The 20285-nt window shown below is 34.7% G+C and overlaps 1 protein-coding gene across 38 annotated transcripts in view; it reads left to right on the forward strand.

Moving 5' to 3' along the window:
- The window catches only part of RIMS2 (regulating synaptic membrane exocytosis 2), a 607795-nt gene that overhangs the window by 502165 nt on the left and 85345 nt on the right, over positions 1-20285 (forward strand). The gene's annotated exons all lie outside the window — the stretch shown is intronic.

The raw sequence follows: 20285 nt of genomic DNA on the forward strand, positions 1-20285 counted from the left end.
TTAAAAGGAAACAAGAAACCATCCGTGTTATTGTTACTGAAATAGATATTAACTTCATGTTTAACTTTAGTTTTTAAAGCTACGGTAATAAAAATAAGTCATTAATTATACCACTTTCAGACTATTTTAAACTATTTCCTCTGCAGACATTTAAATTTCCTATTACCCTGTATACTTCCTGAATAGAGTTCTTGACTATCAAAAAATTACTCTTTTCCTTTCAGAATGCCAAGAAACATGAATCTAAAGAAAGTTTCTTGTACTGCGGAATAAAGGAAAGAATATATGATTTACCGAATGACACTATATTTTGATATCTTAATTTTCAGTTTGCTAAGGTCTTTGCATTGTTGTCATGTTATTTTTGTATAATGTAATCTCACAAAAAAATGTTCAATAAATTAGAGAGTGAAGTGGAATGACATTTTTAAGCAAAGAAAATATTGCATTTGAATATGGGAGTAACTAGATTTTGCCATCTCAAAAAAATATATTTAATTACCTTTTATAAAATACATTTATTTTATAACGCTAACCTTCATTTGATTTGCATATTTCTTGATTTTACTTAATCTAGGATCATAGGAAATGAAGGGGCCTTATAATGTTTCAAAAACTCTAAAAAGTTTTTATTCTAATTATTATAAGCAATAATTCTGGAAAGTCTGAGTCACAGAAAAATCATTTGTATCCTTCAGTTTAGTATGGAATACCCCAGATCGTTCTACTTAGGCAACATTTCTCCCATTTAAAAAATAAAAACCTCTAAGAATAAAGTTTTACACTAGTTATAAAAATAGTACTTAAGAATTGAAGAGTATGACAAGTATTATTTACACTAAATTTCTTATTACGGGAATGAAAGGAGGACAGTAAGCTGAGGCATAATAGTAGATGATTTTTTTTAAATAACATATTTGATATGCAAACTAGATCTTTCTGTTATTTCTTAAATACATTCCATATAGGAACAGGATATAGCCAAATGTAAAACATTGGTAGATTACAAAAAAAAATTGCAAATGATGGTTAACTTGTATTTTTTTAACCAATTTTAATATATAGGTCTAAGGTTGCTTCATAGTGATTTAAAATTATTTTCAAAGCTCAAAATACAAATGGTCAAATGTTTAAAGCCTTCTGTGGTCAAAAATTATTTCAACTCCAGGAAAATAAGAGACTAGTAAGGTCAAAAATTTAATAAGACACAGAATACATAAAGTAAAATTAGCTAATTTCCAAATAAAATTCTTATATGTAAATACATGAAAAAAATCCCAAAGTTGATTTTCTTATGTGTGGAATTATCAACCAAAGTGGACCTGTAAAATCATACCAACTGCTGTACCAAAAATACTATTTTATTCTTCTCAAAATTTAAAATCAACCAGTGTAAAAATATTTAATGATATACAATCATATCTATACATGAGGGAAAAACAAATACTTTTTATCCAAATCATTCTTAAGTGTATGCGAATTAGAATAACACGAAGAAGCATCTAACATGACTCCAGGTGTATGAAGAACTAATTAAAGATAATGCAGATCATCCTTTAGTTAGATGGTTCCAAAAATATGTGTAACTGGGACTGGAGAAATCCAGTAATATCTGCTTGCTGATAGACTTAGGAATTTAACCATAAAATTCTATCTAAACTAAAAGGCAAAACTAAGTAAATAAGATATTTTAATAAGGTCACTCCTTATTCGCCTACACCAGAGTTTCTTAGTGGTTTTTGTATGGTCACTTGCATTAGAATCACTAGAGAAACTTTAAAATGCAAATGTCTGGCTCTCATGCCAGAAATAGCATATTAGAATCCCCGAGACGAGGCTGCAGACTGTACGATGGAAAAGCTCTTTGGGTGATTCTGGCAAACACTAAAATTTAAGAACTACTCTTCTAATTCATCTGGAAACTGTGTACTTCGTATACTCTTCCGACTGAACAATATTTATAAGTCAAGAACAAAATTTACTGCTTGGCTCATTGCCCAGCTCACTTGAGGAACCTTCAAGTTTCTGGAATTATCCCCAAAAGCTTTGCCGAAAGAGCAGCAGATTTGTCCAACCCACAGTAAGAGAAGCTGAAAAGATTACAAAGATTACAGTCAGCATTCTGTGATTTGTCAGTTTGCCCCATGGAGAACAAGGAACACTTTGACTTACCGGTCATGTCTATAAAGGTTTTGCCACTGAATATGAAAAACAAGAAGTGACAGGAAAAGAGATTGTATTAAAAGATAGCTAGTGGTGAGCAGTTGCAGGAGAAGTGCAGAGGCAGTGGAGGTGGTCAGCAGCAGACACCCAGAGGAGAGCATCGGCGGCAGAGGAAAGACTGAAATCCAAACAATCCATATAATTGAGTTGTGCTTCCCGTGATACAGGACCGTGTTATGAACACATATAAATCAAGACATCGCGACCAATCACCTCTGAGTGACTGAAGTTGAAAAGAAAGTAAGTGTCTCTACTTCTGGTCAAGTTGAAAGTCTAAGTACTTCTAAACGCCAATTGACTGAGCGACGTGTATTTTAAGAAGGTGCACTTCATCACTTCAAGAGAGGCAGCACGAACTCTAGGGTCATACTGACTTTGAGCCCTGATTCCACACCTTCCTCAAGTTTTCTTGTCTTTAACTGAGATAAAAATAGTACTTACATGGTAGATTCTTTAAGAGGTTTAAATTAGTTGATATACATAAAACAGAACAGTGCCTAGCACATAAGTGGTGGTTGTTATCATTATTATTATTCAAACTAAGAGACAAAATTACGTAACTTGAGTAAAATGTCAGCAATCCTAAAGCTCTGGAAGGATGTCATGGCGTTGCAAATAAGGCATCCATTGACACAGGAGTCTCCTGAACAATCTTAGAGAGCTAATAACATATATAAGGACCACTCGCTTCCACCATGGCTCACGTCAGTAAATCAGGTGTCTCCAGTTTGAAAACAAATAAGAATTGACTGTCTTTTCTTAAATGTATGTTAATCTTGGTGCCAGAAAATTATTATCCTAGACCTTTCAAAAGGTCACATATTTAACCACTTAAAAATGCAAGGTGAATCTTTTCTGTGGGGAAAAGCATTCACAACTCCAAAATACTTGATGAATAAATGAATGGCTGTTGATCTTGAGGGTCTCTTCCAAATGTGTGAGAAATGAAGTTGTAATAGGCTCATCTTTGCTGGTCTTTCTCTGTATTGGAAAGTTTCTCCTCCTCAGAAGCAAGGTTTAGTGCTCCTGTGCTTGAAATTAAGAAGTAGACTAGTGAAATTTATTTCAGTGCTGTAACACTAGTATTTTCCTAATAAAAACCAACTTGTGGGGAGTTCCCTGGCGGTCCAGTGGTTAGGACTCGGTGCATTCACTGCCATGGCCCAGGTTCAATCCCTGGTTGGGGAACTAAGATCCTGCAAGCCATGTGGCACAACCAAAAAAAAAAAAAAAAAAAATTTCTGTATCCTCCTAACCCACCAGATCCAGAGACTCCTCCCTCCCTAGTAGGGAGAAATCGGAATTTTGGTCAATTTTTTACTATTTTCCTTATGTCTTAACTATGACTGGTAAAAAGCAAGTCCACTCTAACTTTACTTACTGAAAAGTAATAGAAGTATGGAAGTTGAGAAATTACTGTCAAAATGCAAACTAAGGGACTTCCCTGGCAGTCCAGTGGTTAAGATTTCGCCTTCCAGTGCAGGGGGTACGTGTTTGATCCCTGGTTGGGGAGCTAAGATCCCACATGCCTCGGGACCAACAAACCAAAACATAAAACAGAAGCAGTATTGTAACAAACTCAATAAAGACTTGAAATGGTCCACATCAAAAAAATCTTTAAAAAAAAAGCAAAATAAAAGATTGACCCAACCAAAAAAAGGTAAGCTAATGCATAAATGGAAAATAATGTTTTACTGGTTCTTCTACCTTTTTGCAACTTCAGTGAAACATAATTTCCAAACTCACTTGAGGGTATCAAAACTCTTCGATGGCTAGATATCAAATAGTGCCAGTGAAGTCAAGTGATGGGTATAAACTGATTTTAGAAAGAACCTATGAGGTTTTATTAGTGGGTGCATCAGGCCTGCAGTAGAGTACAGTGCTTCAGCAAATGGTCTCTAGAACCAGGTAAACCTGGGTTTAAATCAAAACTACTCATCAGCTTGTCAGAGTGAACAAGTTACTTCCCAAATAGTCAAGTTTCTTTATCAGCAAAATGGGGATAATTACCCACCTTAAAGTTTGTTATGAATGTGAAACGAGATAAAATATATGTGAGGTGCTTAACACAATGGCTAGCATGCAGTGAGCATTCAATATGTTAGACGTTAGAAGCTGTTGTTTTTGAAGCAGTATGAGAAAGATATTTTGAATGCAACTGAAAATCCAAAGCACGTTGATGACATTAGTGAAAATAAGATTTTTTTAAGGCAAGAAATATCCTTTGATAAAGTTGCTTTGGTCTTTGATTTTATACAGCAACACTTGCCTCCAGAGATAAGGGGTCAAAGAGAAAGTACCAGTTTTCAAGCCTATTTCCATCATGGCCACTGTGAAGCTAGTGCCCATTCAGCCCTAAGTTCCAAATTATCTGAAACTCAGAATAATAAATGATATTTATAATTATCCTAGTCATCAAGAAAAAGTTAAATGATTTCAGTGGCTTTTGTAAAAGGTAGGAAAATATATAATACCATATATATGTTAAATTTTTGTTCTGTTAACTCTCTAGAACGTTCACTTCTTTCAGGCTAATTATTTCCATAAATATGTCTACTCTTGCCTATTCTAAAATATTGCCTCTTAAGGTTGTACTTGTTTTAATTTAAATTATAATTACTTCAGAAGTGACCTAAGGATTCACAAAAATGGAATAAAGTTGAAGTAAAACCATTAATTCAACAAAAATCTTCTGAGTATCTTACTCAATGCCCAATGCTGGTATATATAGTAAGTGTACACTAAATGTTAGAAAGAATGGATGAATGAGTAAATGAATGAAAGAGTAATGTGTGTAGGATATAGCATTATTTTAAAAGTGAAGGCTCTGGAACCAGACAGTTGGGTATGAATCCTGGCTTTTCTACTTACTATCTTGTCTGTGCACAGACCTTGGACAAGTTACTTAGCCTCTCAGTGCCCAGTTTTCTCATCGGTAAAATTGTGATGATATTAACAGTTTCCTCACTGGATTGTTTGAGGATTAGGTAAATGAAAATTAACAAATCATTTATAACAGTGACACATAGGAAGCACTGGTAATTATTTGCTAAAATAGAATAAAAAAGAAATATTAACTGTAACTTTAAAGGTAAAACTTATACATGAAATGCCAACACTTTAAAGTCATGTACTACTAATTTAAAATTTCTAGGCATGAAGACTAGCTTGGTAACTCAATTGTAGCCAACTGATACTGACTCTGCCCATATCTCTCACATGCAGGCCTTTCCTTCACAGGCTGGTGACCTAGGAAAAGGGGGAGGGTGTCTGAATACAGTCTATAGTAACACTCACGTTGCTACATCAGATCACATCTTAGCCCACCTAGCCCAAGATTCCATAAGCAACGGTAAATATTCTCTCTTACAAATTGAAAAGGTATTTAGCTTAGTTAAAACAGGTGAAACAGGGAGGGTCTTCTGAGTCTAATGAAATGACAGCTCATTGGTTGTACCTGAGAAGATGGCCAGATGTGCCAGTTTTAGGAGTGGGAATGATCTAGCACCAAATTTACATTCTCCCCAGTTACCATCTGATGAGAAGGATCATACAGCTAACCCGGGCAAGAATGCGTTTATCCAGTTTTGAGGAGGGTATTTAGAAGTTCGTCTGTGCTGGTGAGTTGGATATCTGAGTATCAAACAATTTCCAAGGGCATTTCCAAGGGTAATGGCTTTTCAAAAGGTTACCAAAACGCTACATTTTAAATAGTCAAGTAATAGGTCATTTTATCTTCTACTCTTTGAGGAATTAAGATATAAAAATAATCTTTCTCTGACATAACAGAATAAGTGGTACAATTTAGTCAGCTGTGCCCTATTTCATTAAAATTTTTATTTGCTATGCTAGGCTAAATGTAAATAGAGTGGCTAAACGTCTTTATTAAATAGAGTGTTTTCACCTGTTTTAAATAGCATGGCTAAATGTCTTCAATTTGTAAAAGAAAGAAATGTATTTGTTGTTTATAAAATCTTAGGCTCCGTGGGCTAAAATGTGATCTGATGTAGCAATTCCTGAATGTTACTCCATTCTAGATCCAAATACAATGTTTTCCTTAAGTTATGTCTTACATCCCTACTTTAAAAAGCAACTGAACAGCAAAGTGATACATTCTAGACTAGGCTGTTTTTATGTAGAGACAGAACTGAGACTTAAGAACAAGATTGTATAACAAGTAAATAAAAATATTTGCCGACGTCTCACTGTATGCTTTAACTGTCCGCACATTGTTGAAGATGTAAGCTAAATATAATGGAAGATAAAAGGATTAGTTTAAGTGGAAGAAAGAAGGAAGCTCCTCCAAATTAGTGAAATGCTTTCAGTACCAGCATAGAAGCAAAAATGAGTGCAGCGTCCGGGAACTGCATGGCCTGCATGGGATGGAGGACTGTTGTGAAGTGTACAGATGGACAGAGGAGATTAGTAGCATTCTTAATTTATTATCTGAAATTCTTTATTATTTGGTGTCTTTAGCATTTACTTGACACTTACCATGTTTTCCCCAGGGTTATATGTTGTCTTTATGCTTCATTTAGCAAACTGAGTTATAAGTCGTTTTAGAACAAATGCCGTGTCTTATATTTCTTTATAATTGGCATAGTATTGACTCCAGTGTCTTGTACATAGTGTGTATAAAAATAAATTAATTGACATCTATCTATTTCTAAAACATTTATTAGGAAGTTTTGTTTTCTTTATCATCAGCAAACATTTACTGAGCACCAAAATGATCTATGAAACTTACTAGATGCCACTTAAACATTAGTATTTAATTATCCCTACATTACTAGGAGCATTCATTCATATAATGAATTTATTGAATTCACTTATTCAATGAATTCTTTCTTTAGATCTACTTAGTGCCAAGTATCAGGTACTGGGCTGCTGAAATACACTGACAAATGAATTATCCGAGTTCCATTAGAGCAAACAATTGCAATATAATTTATATAATGGAGATATAATAAAACCCTGAGAAAACACTGTAACTGGCAACCAAAAGTCCGTGATGTCAAATGTAATGTTGGTTCATGAAATGATGTGCACCCTTGACTTTCCAACTTAAGCAACTTGGTGAACAGTTATACTCTTTATTGAAACAGGGAAGACTGAAGGAGGAATATATTTGATAAAAAAGATTAAGTTCAGTTTGGCACACATCAAATTTGTGATATCCTGTGTGACAAGTAGGTGATTGAGTAGGTAGTGCTGGAGTTCAGAAAAGTAGCTTAGTTAGCTAACTTAAACTTAGAGATGTTTGGCATATATACATACATATGTTTGTGTATGTATGTATGTTTATATATATAGGTGTAAATATTTGTGTATATATATTATTTTTAAGGTAAGATAATTTCTTCTGAAAGTTCCATTTTCTTTATGAAGTGTAAGGAAAAGGTTTCTGCTAAGAGAAAAGCAAAAGGGTTTGAGTAGCAGGAAGGAGTGCGGTGGTTATTGTGGAGAGTGGGGAGCAGGTGTGAAGAGTAACCTTTGTGGCTGATGACAGTGAATTATAATGGAACCAATGTGTCCTACTGAATTTTGTTTTCTCAGCAATGCTCATGCGTTGAGATGTAGGCATAGAAGAAACACATCGTAGCCTTCATCAAAAGGTTCTGCCGGTTGGATGCCATATAAAGAGGAATACTAAAAAAGTTGAGGGTATTTGCAAAAGAGTGATTGAAATGATAGGCTACAGAGTCTAAGCTAGTTAAACGTAAGTAAAGATGAGGGGGCTGATAATTGGAGAAAAAGTGAAGAAATTAAAGTTCTCGGAATACTGATAGTGAGAATACCTGATGAAATGAGCTAGAAAGAAAGGAGATAGAAAAGCCTCGTAGCAACTTTCTGAATAAGGTTGGGATATTATTTTCCCCATTTTACGTAATAGGGCAGCTGAGACACAAACTACTTTGATTACTCAGTTATAGCGTGAGTAGTACACTTCATCTTAAATGTGAGTCTCCTGGTTAAACTCAATTGGCTTCCCAGTAGATAATTATTTTTCCTACTAGATATGCAAATCATAGATATTCTTTGTTCAAGACTAGGAATCCTTGCCCTTAATAGAGTTGAAATACATATGTCTAAATAAGTATCAAAATAGAAAAATAGATTGTTCATTTTAGAGCATGTGTCGGCCTCATCTTTGTAATAACTGTTTGCTGAATATTCTTTTACTGCTTTATATTTTCACTTCCAATGTATTTATTTTACCTTTTGAGTGTCGTATTATAGTTGTTATTTTTAGTATTAAGCTTAATATTTTGTCAGTGATAGCATTTGATTGCGTTTATAAGGTTTTTGCACTAGTCCATTTTATTCACAGCACAACAGTAATTTCATAATTAATATCAAAGGGAAATGATAATTTACATAGGAAACTACACTTCATATCAAATATTTTTGCTGAAATTTATCTATGCCATTTTAAACCAGTTATCTAGAGCAGCAGAATCCAATAAAAATATAATGTGAGCCAGATTTGGAAGTTCAGATATTTGAGTAGGCACATTAAAAAAATTAAAACGAGCAGGTGAAATTAATTTAATAATATATTTTATTTAATCTAATATATCCAAAATATTTGCATTTCAAATTTTAATGTATATAAAAAGATTAACACAGTTTTTTCTCTTGGGGGGTGTACTAACACTTCTAAGCCTTGTGTGTATTACAGTGTATAATATATCTAAACAGTGTGTATATGACACAGTGCGCCTCAATTTGGAGGAGGCACATTTCAAGGGCTCCTAAGCCACATGTTGCTAGTGCCCACAGTACTGGGCAGTGAGATCTAGAGCCTTCAAAAAGTATAATTGAACAAAGTAATACAAAGTCAAGCTCTGTGTCTATTTCTCTGGAGAAAAGCATGGTTTAAGAAATCTTGGTAAGGAAAGATGCATATTTGTTAGAAAGAAGAAAGAAAAATAGTTTTGTTTTAAATAAATAGACTTTCAAATTGCTACAAGTTTCTGGTCCCTTTTAGTACAACAACTTTATTGGTAAATCCTCTTTACCATAATTTTTTTCATTAAACTTTATATATGCCTACTTGCAAAAATATATATATATGGCATAATTGTGTTTATTTAGATAAATTTGATTCTAAATGACTAATGATAAATCTTGGGCAATTTAATAGTTTCATAGTGTATTAATCTATAATGTAATCATTCAAAAGTTCTGAGGATTTATAATTTCCATTTATGGAACATAAGAATTTTTAAGTATAAGGATTTAATCCTGTTAAATAAATGTTACATTTTAAATTTACAGTTTTACATTTAAAATTTAGGGTTTCCACTTAATGACAGCAACATTATTGGTTTCAACATATAAAGTCAAAATCCTATTATAAAATAAATATTCAGTGTAACATGAAATATAATATAAACACATCTGTTTTTTATATGCTTATAACTGAATACTGTAAGAAATGTCAAGGTGAAAAAAAATACTTTGTATTCTCATTTGTGCGTGCAATTCATTATTCACTCATTCAAACATGAGTTTAAGAGAAGTGGCAGGTTATGTTCGTTAAAGAAAAGAACTTAATACTAGATAAATATCCATGAAAGCAGAAGTAGCCAATAAATAAACTGCAGGAGAAGTATGTTTGAGACACGACATTTACAAATTGCTTAAATTCTATTTATCTTTATTATTTCATTATGGTGAATAGATATTATCTACGTTATTTTCTAGGCTTTGGCTTCTCAAAATTCATTTGAAAATGAGAGTGTATTAGTTTCATAAAGTAGCTAACTGCAGTGGAGGTAATAATATCCTTGAATTAATTTTTGTTGTTAGTTTTCAACACAAACTTGAGAAAATAATACTTTAGGGTTTCATGTGAGCACTTTTGCCACAAATGTGCCCAGGTTACAGTGGAGACCCCGGGCATTATTTTAAAACCTGGACTCTAGCAGTGGACGAAAAAGATAAAGTTCTTGCCCCATACAGCTTCAAGTGGAAAGGTATATAATAAAAAGATGAGAAAACTAAAGTTCAGAAAAGGTTAAGAAGTATGCTCAAAGTCATGAACTATTAAATGATAGAAATAGGATAGAAACCCATGTCTGACTGACTTTGAACCTAAACCTTACATTTCACCTCTCAATGAAATTGCCAGATTTTGTTGCCTTGAATAAATCACTAATATTGTTGAAGTACATATCTACCTAAGAATCAAATATAAAACTTTTCCTTTGAGGGACCATGACCTAAGCTTAAGAGAATCTGAAAAGTAGAAGAACTACCTCCTTACCCCAATATGAAGAATTAGGCCCATTTCAAATCTAATTTGCTTTTCTTTGAAGCATGCTGAACAGTCACTCTCTTAAAATACCTTATTTTTTGGCAAGCAAAATGTAAAACACCTAAAAAATCATTTTGTTGATTACTCCAACCGAAGAAAGTGTATAAAATACTGACACTTAGAGAAGCATAGATTTATTCTTGACATTCTCACTGTATATTTTGCTTTGTTTGTTTAATGAGGCCAAAGATGCAATACTTAATACCTCACATTTATGTCAGAAATTCTAAACATTATAGAAAGCATACTTTAGCTCAGAAAAATTTAACAATGCTTTTTTTTTTACACTGCATGGTTTTACCATGTTATTCTTTGTCTTTCAGTTTTATAATAACAGTAGGAAAACTTTTAAAAACCATGCACTAAACTAAAAAATGTCCACCTGACTTCCCTATGTTAGCCCCAATTCCAGTGGATTTTCTAACCTTAAAAGACTAGCATTGTGTGTACCGAGACATGGTTCCAGAACAGAAATTCACAATCTTTGTAGAACTGATTGACTGGGAATCTAAAAAGAAAAAATAAGTTTAGATTTCTAAGAAGCTGAAGGCTTTCCTCTAAATGGTTCCAAGGAAGATTCAGTATATATGACCAAGGACATCTTGTCAAAATATTACTGTCATTGTAATCACTGAAGGAGATTATAATCTTTCTGTTCTTGATGATTTCTGAGTGACATGTAAAGCAAGCTTATACTTGGTTAATGATGACTGGAACATTATCTACATGCATAAATACAAGCTAAGCAAATATACTAAATTAATCACGTATTTGCACATTTTTACATGAAAGAATAATAACATTTTCCTTAGGGTGAACAAAGAGATAATGTTGGGAATTTGAAGACATTGGGTTTATCAACACTGCATTTAATCAAAGAGAAATTACCAGTATTCAGTAATACTGAATACCAGTAACCGTGGTTCTTGACAAGAAGTATTGTTATTTTATACACACATACATACATACTATTCTTTGTTCTATGTGATGGTCGGACAGATATGGCCACAAGAGGAGACACAGAAGGGGCTCAGGAAAACAAAGTTTATAATAAACTTTGTCCCGAGAAACAGGAGGCATGCCACACCAAGCAGAGCCATGTGGGAAAGCAGCAGGGTAGGTCAGGAGGCAGAAGGGGCAGGAGTGAGAGAAAAGTCAAGGACAGAACCTTTATTGAGGGGGCAAAAAAAGACAAGATAGGGCAGAGTAAACAGTTGAAGATTAGCTAGTTTGAATAATTTCTGCAGGCTGGGCTTTGGGTTATAGGGGTGGTCTCTAGTTGCTTTGTACCAGGCCCTGGAATGATTTAGGGCAGGGAAATATTGTTTTGGTGTAAATGGGCCAGATAGAAGAGGTTTGTCTCTGGATTTGGCTAATTTGCATATCAAAGGCATGCTCCAGGCTGAGCCCTTTACTGCCTCTAAGAATTGGCTTGCACCTGAAGGGGCGATCTCTCCCCAGCCAGGAAGCTTTTTGTTTTAATTAATTAATTTATTTATTTTTGGCTGTGTTGGGTCTTCGTTTCTGTGCGAGGGCTTTCTCTAGTTGCGGAGAGCGGGGGCCACTCTTCATCGCGGTGCGCGGGCCTCTCACTATCGCAGCCTCTCTTGTTGTGGAGCACGGGCTCCAGACGCGCAGGCTCAGTAGTTGTGGCACACGGGCTTAGTTGCTCCGCGGCATGTGGGATCTTCCCAGACCAGGGCTCGAACCCGTGTCCCCTGCATTGGCAGGCAGATTCTCAACCACTGCGCCACCAGGGAAGCCCAGGAAGGTTTTTAAATTGGCAAAACATCATAATATCTTGAAAATAAAAAATATAATCAGTACACATACGCATGCATGCACACGCGCGCGCAAACACATACACACACACAAACACACTTTTTTTTTAACGTTTTTATTGGAGTATAATTGCTTTACAATGGTGTGTTACCTTCTGCTTTATAACAAAGTGAATCAGTTATACATATACATATATCCCCAATTCTCTTCCCTCTTGCGTCTCCCTCCCTCCCACCCTCCTTATCCCACCCTTCTAGCTGGTCACAAAGCACTGATCTGATCTCCCTGTGCTATGCGAATGCTTCCCACTAGCTATCTATTTTACATTTGGTAGTGTATATATGTCCATGCCACTCTCTCACTTTGTCCCAGCTTACCCTTCCCCCTCCCCGTGTCCTCAAGTCCATTCTCTAGTAGGTCTGCGTCTTTATTCCCGTCTTGCCCCTAGGTTCTTCATGACCATTTTTTTTTTTTTTTTTTTTTTTTAGATTCCACATATATGTGTTAGCATACGGTATTTGTTTTTCTCTTTCTGACTTACTTCACTCTGTATGAAAGATTCTGGGTCCATCCACCTCACTACAAATAACTCAATTTCGTTCCCTTTTATGGCTGAGTAATATTCCATTGTATATATGTGCCACATCTTCTTTATCCATTCATCTGTTGATGGACACTTAGGTTGCTTCCATGTCCTGGCTATTGTAAATAGAGCTGCAATGAACATTGTGGTACATGACTCTTTTTGAATTATGGTTTTCTCAGGGTATATGCCCAGTAGTGGGATTGCTGGGTTGTATGGTAGTTCTATTTGTAGTTTTTTAAGGAACCTCCATACTGTTCTCCATAGTGACTGTATCAATTTACATTCCCACCAACAGTGTATGAGGGTTCCCTTTTCTCCACACCCTCTCCAGCATTTATTGTTTGTAGATTTTTTGATGATGGCCATTTTGACCGGTGTGAGATGATATCGTGTTGTAGTTTTGATTTGCATTTCTCTAATGATTAATGATGTTGAGCATTCTTTCATGTGTCTGTTGGCAATCTGTATATCTTCTTTGGAGAAATGTCTGTTTAGGTCTTCTGCCCATTTTTGGATTGGGTTGTTTGTTTTATTGATATTGAGCTGCATGAGCTGCTTGTAAATTTTGGAGATTAATCCTTTGTCAGTTGCCTCATTTGCAAATATTTTCTCCCATTCTGTGGGTTGTCTTTTGGTCTTGTTTATGGTTTCCTTTGCTGTGCAAAAGCTTTCAAGTTTCATTAGGTCCCATTTGTTTATTTTTGTTTTTATTTCCATTTCTCTAGGAGGTGGGTCAAAAAGGATCTTGCTGTGATTTATGTCATAGAGTATTCTGCCTATGTTTTCCTCTAAGAGTTTGATAGTGTCTGGCCTTACATTTAGGTCTTTAATCCATTTTGAGTTTATTTTTGACACACACATTCTTTAGACGTTAATTTTTTAATACCCTCTAAAATTGAATTAAGAAATACAAAAAATTTTCACTTGGAGCTTTGTTGTTTAGATATTTTTAAATATCTGTAATCATTGGCCTGTCGGTATGTGCTATTGATGAAAGAGCTCCTTCTTGGCTTTTTATCTCTAACTCCAGAACCCTCATTTTCTCCCGAGCAAGCAAGGACCTGGTAACTGATAACAACACTGTCTCAGAAAGCACAATGTGCTCTTCTTCTTCACTGACATTTCCACATCCTATGGCCCAGTCTCCTGAGCCCGGCTATCTGTTAAAGAGGATAGATGGTAAAAATGGCTATCTTTTCTGATAACAAAGGCTTTACTATAGCAGTAATGCAAAGCTCACGAGAAGAATAATGTGCCAGGTGACATGATGCCACAAATTCCAAGAACTTGGAACAGTGGAAGTTATTTCTGGTTCTCTACAAATTATTTTACCTGACTCCCACACATGCTAAGAAAGATAAAAGGGCAAGAAACAACTTCTTTTTGCTCAGTTATTGTCAGGCAAGTATAAGGAAAACATAGACAACTTCAATAAAGCAACCTTGTTTCTAAATATAAAGGAATAATGTATGGATAATATATATTTGGCCTCTTGAAAAAAATTCTAGAATGAGTTTTTGGTTTTGTTAATCCTTTGGGACTCCAGAAATTCTGGTAGATTCTTCTATATGAATTTGAAAGATTGATTTTAATTAGATATGAGAGTTTTATAGATAATAATTAAATTTAATCAAGATTTATAAGTTTAAAGTATGTTTGATGCAATGTGATTACAAATGATGCAGTGTGATTACACAAAGTAGAGATTTTTTTTTAACTTGGATTTGATTTGTAATCAAGTTTTTGAAAAAAAAATCTGAGTATCCACTATTTTTCAAAATATGGAACTAATGTACTTTGTACTTTAGAGTCTGAGGAATTAATATCCTTAATCTATAGCCATTTATACATTTTCATACATTTTGAAACTCAACATCTAGTGATTTTATTTAGGTTAAAGTTACAGTCCAAGAATATTTTCATATTATAGTTTAGCTTTCAGTGTTATTTTTAGCAGCATAATGTGAATTTTTATGTAGTGTAATCATTGCAATAGTGCAGAATATTCATCATTTGTTAAATACTCTACAAAACTTGATACTCTGATTATAGAGCTGGATGATTAGCAAGAATAAATCAAGTTCTCAGTTTTTTGGGTTTTTTTCCCACAAAATTTTAACTATTAATGTTCCTTTGTTATTAGTAAAAATGGTGAAATTTGTAAACTGATCCTTGAAGTAATAGGCCAGTGAACATACCTTCTGATAATTTGTCATGGACTTTTTCATATTATTGAAAGTACTATGTAATCATGTGGTAAAATCAGAAAAGCTGACATGAAAATGAATTAGAGAGAAGTCTATTTCTGCCTAAAATATTTACATATAGAAATAATGAGGTTAGTTGAAAAGTACAGGTAAAACAATAGAAAAAATTAAGGAGATGATACACACATTGAATTGATGAGTTAGAATTATGGAATTTATTCTGGAAACTTGTGAAGGGAGACATGTTATTGCTTAAAATACATATATCAAGGGAAATTGTGGGGAACAATAGGCAAAGCTGAATTAAAAAGAAAAAGAACTGTGAAAATTTGAAAGGGATTAATTTTAAAAACCACATTAACAGAGGTATTATAGTCACAAAAATTTGGAGGTTAAAAGTACCTTAACAATGATCTTTAACCTCCTCATTCACTAAGTTAGGAAAAGGAGGACCAATGAGTAAAACAAACTTTTCTGGTAAACCATTACCCGTGTAGTTTTGGATCTAGAAATTGTGATAAGACAGTTTTATTAAACAGATACACAGATGGGTTCCTTCTATTCCCCTTGAATAAAATTCCTCACAGCATAAAAATTTAATGTTTTAAATCAAACTCTTTCACTTGAGTTTTTAAACTCATATATTTCTCCATCTTGAAGAAATTTCTCTATTTCAATAGGAATTTCTCTATTTCAGTAGCTGCTTTCTTAAAGGTAATTTGTGCCCTCTAAATCTCTAAATCCATAACTTTTCTTAAATGTTCCTGCTAATTAACTCTGCATCATTTGACCACCACAACTTTCTTGAACCTCATTCTTCTCTTGTCTTCTGTGGAATTTAACCCTATTCTATTTTTCTTATTTCTGAGAATGCATCTCTATTCACCTCAGTCACTCTTCTTTTTCCTAATCTTAAAATATAAGCATTCCTTGGACTGTCTTCTCAACCTTTTTCATTTCTCTCTTTACACTCTTGGCTTGCCTACTTAGGCCATCCTAGCTTCATCTGTCCTCTCCTGTTCAACAAATACTTATTGACTCCATCTGTTGAGCCGTGACTATTCCCTTCAACACTTGGCCTGAGTGTACAGCCTCCTCCTACTCAGCCTTTCCATCAGGAAATTCCACTGGTTCCGGTGTTGATCGTTTCCTAAATCAGTACCACCTGGGCAAACACTATACTCTCTAAGGGTGTCGGTTTTCTTTAAGAGTTGTTGTGAGGATTACATGAGTTAATTCATATAAAGCACTTGAAATAGCCTCTGGAATATGGTAAATGCTTACTAATTTGAACTATGATTATATCTTATTCCCAGGTCCAGATACTAAGCTGTATAGAAGGTTCCTTCCAGATAACTTTTACACTAATCTTTGCTTTCTATTAGTAATAGCATTACGGTAGCCTAAGTTCTTATTTACTTTCCCAGTATTATTGCTATAAACTCCTAATTGATTTTTCCGTAGCCAGTCTCTCCTGACTTTGGTACTCAAGACATATTAAACTGTGCTGCTGTGATAAACAACCCTGAATTCTTAGGTGCATAATCAACAAAAGTTCATTTCTGTCCATTATAGTCACTCAGGGGCTCAGCCTGATAGAGGCCCTGTCTTTCACAGTCCCAGGGGCAGAGGGAAAGAGAAGTTGGAGTTGAACACCACTGATTAAATGCTTCTCCACAGAAGTGCTAGGACTCACTTCCAACTAACATTTCATTTGTCTCAACAAAGTCAAAGTCTCAATCACTGTGTGATAGGCAGAGAGAGAAACATACACTTTTGATTTATAAAGTAATAAGTTTAACATTTTTCCTTAAAGTAAGTTTCTTCAAACTCATGGCAGGGTGGGGATCTGTTATTCAATGATTTGATGGAGAACTTATAAATTCAAGAGATAATAAAGATAGATAGATAGGTAGGTAGGTAGGTAGGTAGGTAGATAGATAGATAGATAGGTAGACAGACCTAAGAGTTTAAATGGATTTATGAATGCTCAATTAATAAAGCAATCTTCCTATTCCTTTAATGATCTAGCCTTTATAAATTTGTCACTGTTTAAAGAAGGTAATTATGTTGTCTCCAAAATGTCCATTAATGATATATTTAGAGGTAAAATATTGGGCTGGATCCCAGGGCTCTTGGTGCAACCAACTATGCAATGTTCTCAGACTTAGGGCCGCTCTGCTATAGTATCTGAATAGGCAGTTAAATAAGGGTAAGCAGTACAGGACATGTATTTATTCCAACACATTCAGGCCTTACCCTCTCTTGACCTCCCCTTATATTAGTATCCTCACCTTCACCTCATTCAGTTAACACTGGTTTTATAAATTTCCTCCAACAGCCAAGCGTCTTTCTACCCCTAGGTGTGTGCACTTGCCCCCCTCTCAGTTTAGAATACTCTTCTCAGCGTGACTGGCTTCATCATTCAGTACTCAGCTCAATTGTCTCCTCTGCCCAGAGGCCTTCCTTGACCACCCCATTTAATGTTGTCCCTCCCCCAACTTTCCTGTCCCTTGTTACCACTGTATTCTATCTTACTTTCTTCAGGTCACTTATCACTATCTGAAGTTGGCATTTATTTACTTCATTATTGTCTTTCCCCACAACAATAGGAAGGAAAGCTCCGTGAAGGCAGGGACATTCTCTTTTTTTCTCTGTTGTATTTCTAACTCCAAGAACAGTGCCTGCCACGTAGTAGGTACAAAGCAAATATCTTTTAAATGAACGATCAAATCCTGGGAGTTGATCGTTAAAGGGAGCAAAATGTTAAAAGGGAGCAAACCTCAAAATAAGAAATAACTCTTTTTTTCTTAAAGAAATCTTTAATATAGTGGCATTTTAGGCATTAGGCAGCTGTTGGGAAAGGAGTTTTGGAGATGACCGGCCTTCTTGGCGCTCCTTAAACTATCCTAAGTGTGCAGTGAGCTGCTCTGTAACCAGCAAGGCGCTGCTTCCTATCATAAGACCCAAGACTAAGGAACATTTAAACACAGCTTCATTACTAATAACTATAATCAAGGCAGATGTTTTTGACTAAAAATAATTTATTGATTAGCTAAATATTCTTCCCTAACTCTGGACATCAACTTTGTGACATAGACATACACACACATACCCTCCAAGACATTTAGATACTATACTAATACATTATAGTATGTTAACAGAATGCATTTATATACAGTACCTGCAGTAATGTTAAAAATACTAAATTTTAAATTCCTGTCATCTCCAGCAATCAAAGAATTAGCATGAGAAACTCAGTTTTTATATACTCTTCAGAGAGAGATGTTTTCTTGAATGTTTAACTTAATTAGGGTTTCTTAATGTTAGAGCTGATCATTGGAATTTCAGTTATAAGTTAAGACCACATTCTTATGCAGCTATATTTGCATTTTACATGCTGATATTTTTGCCAGTACATTAATTAAAAGGGACTGTGTCATACCATTTTTGTATCCCTATATTTGTGGGGATATATATTCAATAAACATTTGAATAAATGGTTACTACTTTACTAGCCGAAAACTGTAGATGGTCATTTGAGTAAATGAAATATAGCTTATTAAACTGTAAAGTAGGATCATAATAATTTCAAATTCCACATTATAGGAAAGAAATAATATAAAGAAAATGTTTAGTGAGGTGAACTTTAGATGGGAGCAGGGTTTGTTACCCTCCCTTCCCCCCTCCCATAAGGAATATGCCAGAATTCAAGAAATGGCACTCGAAATCCAGACCTTCACTCAATGACTGGGAACTGGTGCAATCGAATCTGAGTGATCATAGTGATAGGTATGCAGTGAGCTCTTGACACCTGCCTCCAGAAACACAGGAATGGGAAGGAAAGGGAATTAAGGCTTTCAAGGTGGCATAATGTTTGGGAACTTGGCCAGTCTCACTGGGTTTTTTTCCTACTCTATCATTATTCCTATAATAATGATAATAACTCTATCATTATTCCTTCTAACTTTTAAGCCCTCCAAGCCCTCTCTAGCACCACTTACTAGCCTAAGATGTTATAAATAGTCCCACTCAAGTGTCTTTTCTGCCCCTGCGCTGCAGTTCTCATACTCCATTGTATGAGCTGCTGGGCCCTCTATACTTCATTCATAAAATTCTGAGTCACTCTAGTCTCTAATTCCTTGGGCAGGTTCTCTCCTAACCACCTTCCCAGCTCTCAATAAGATGAAATATTTTTTCATGACTGTATATTTTATTTACAGTGTTACTCTTATGCTCATACTCTCACAAACTCAGAATTTGTCCTGTGTTTGCTGTTTATCTTAACAGCGAAGTATCAAATAGTACAATTTACTGTCTTTTTTAAACATTTCATACTGAGTCTTTTCCCTCTTAAATACTTGGAGGAAATGAACATAGGTTAATAAAGGTAACGTGTTGGGAATTCCCTGGTTGTCCAGTGGTTAGGACTCCATGCTTCCGCTGCTGGGGGCCCGGGTTTGATCCCTGGTCGTAACCTTTCAGTAGGTTTTACTCTAGGATAGAGGGGAAAAAATATTTTAAAAATTTTTAAATGTTTAAAAAATTATTGCCTTCTGACCATATTGTCTAGAAAACTGATAATGATGTTTCTTTCTTTCAAATGAATGCAAGAGGAAAATCTTTTCTTCATTTTTGGAATATAAACATATCAATATATGAAAGTGTAAAGTGAAATAAATTATTTTTAATTCAGAACTAATGAAAACATCAATCCCTGTTAGAAAGTTTAACAACTATTAGAAAAATCTTATTAATAAAATGAGAAAACTTAAAGAGCCACTCTTAGCAATAGATGCTGTAATTTTTGCCATTTTTTGTAAAATTTCCCCACTCACCGAATTTCTCTGTGAAAGCTATAGTAAAGCAAATTCGAGAAGAATGCTTTGGAAACCTCTTTCATATGTTATATGGCTGCCTCAAAGTGTATTGCACTTGCAGGACAGCATATTCTCTTAAACGAGCCCACTGATTTTTCGCAAATATTTTTTTCCTGTGGCCATGCAAACCAGTGCCTTCTTTGAAAGCAGAAAGGAAATCATGTCTGATTTTGGATAGTTACATTAAGGTTGGCCCTGAATAGTAAAACCCATTCAAGACCATGGTATTTGAAAATTTTTGAGTCCTAAAAATATGTCCCACTGATGATATAATTGAATTATAC

Source organism: Eschrichtius robustus, chromosome 17, assembly GCF_028021215.1.
Source record: "Eschrichtius robustus isolate mEscRob2 chromosome 17, mEscRob2.pri, whole genome shotgun sequence".
NCBI lineage: Eukaryota > Metazoa > Chordata > Mammalia > Artiodactyla > Eschrichtiidae > Eschrichtius > Eschrichtius robustus.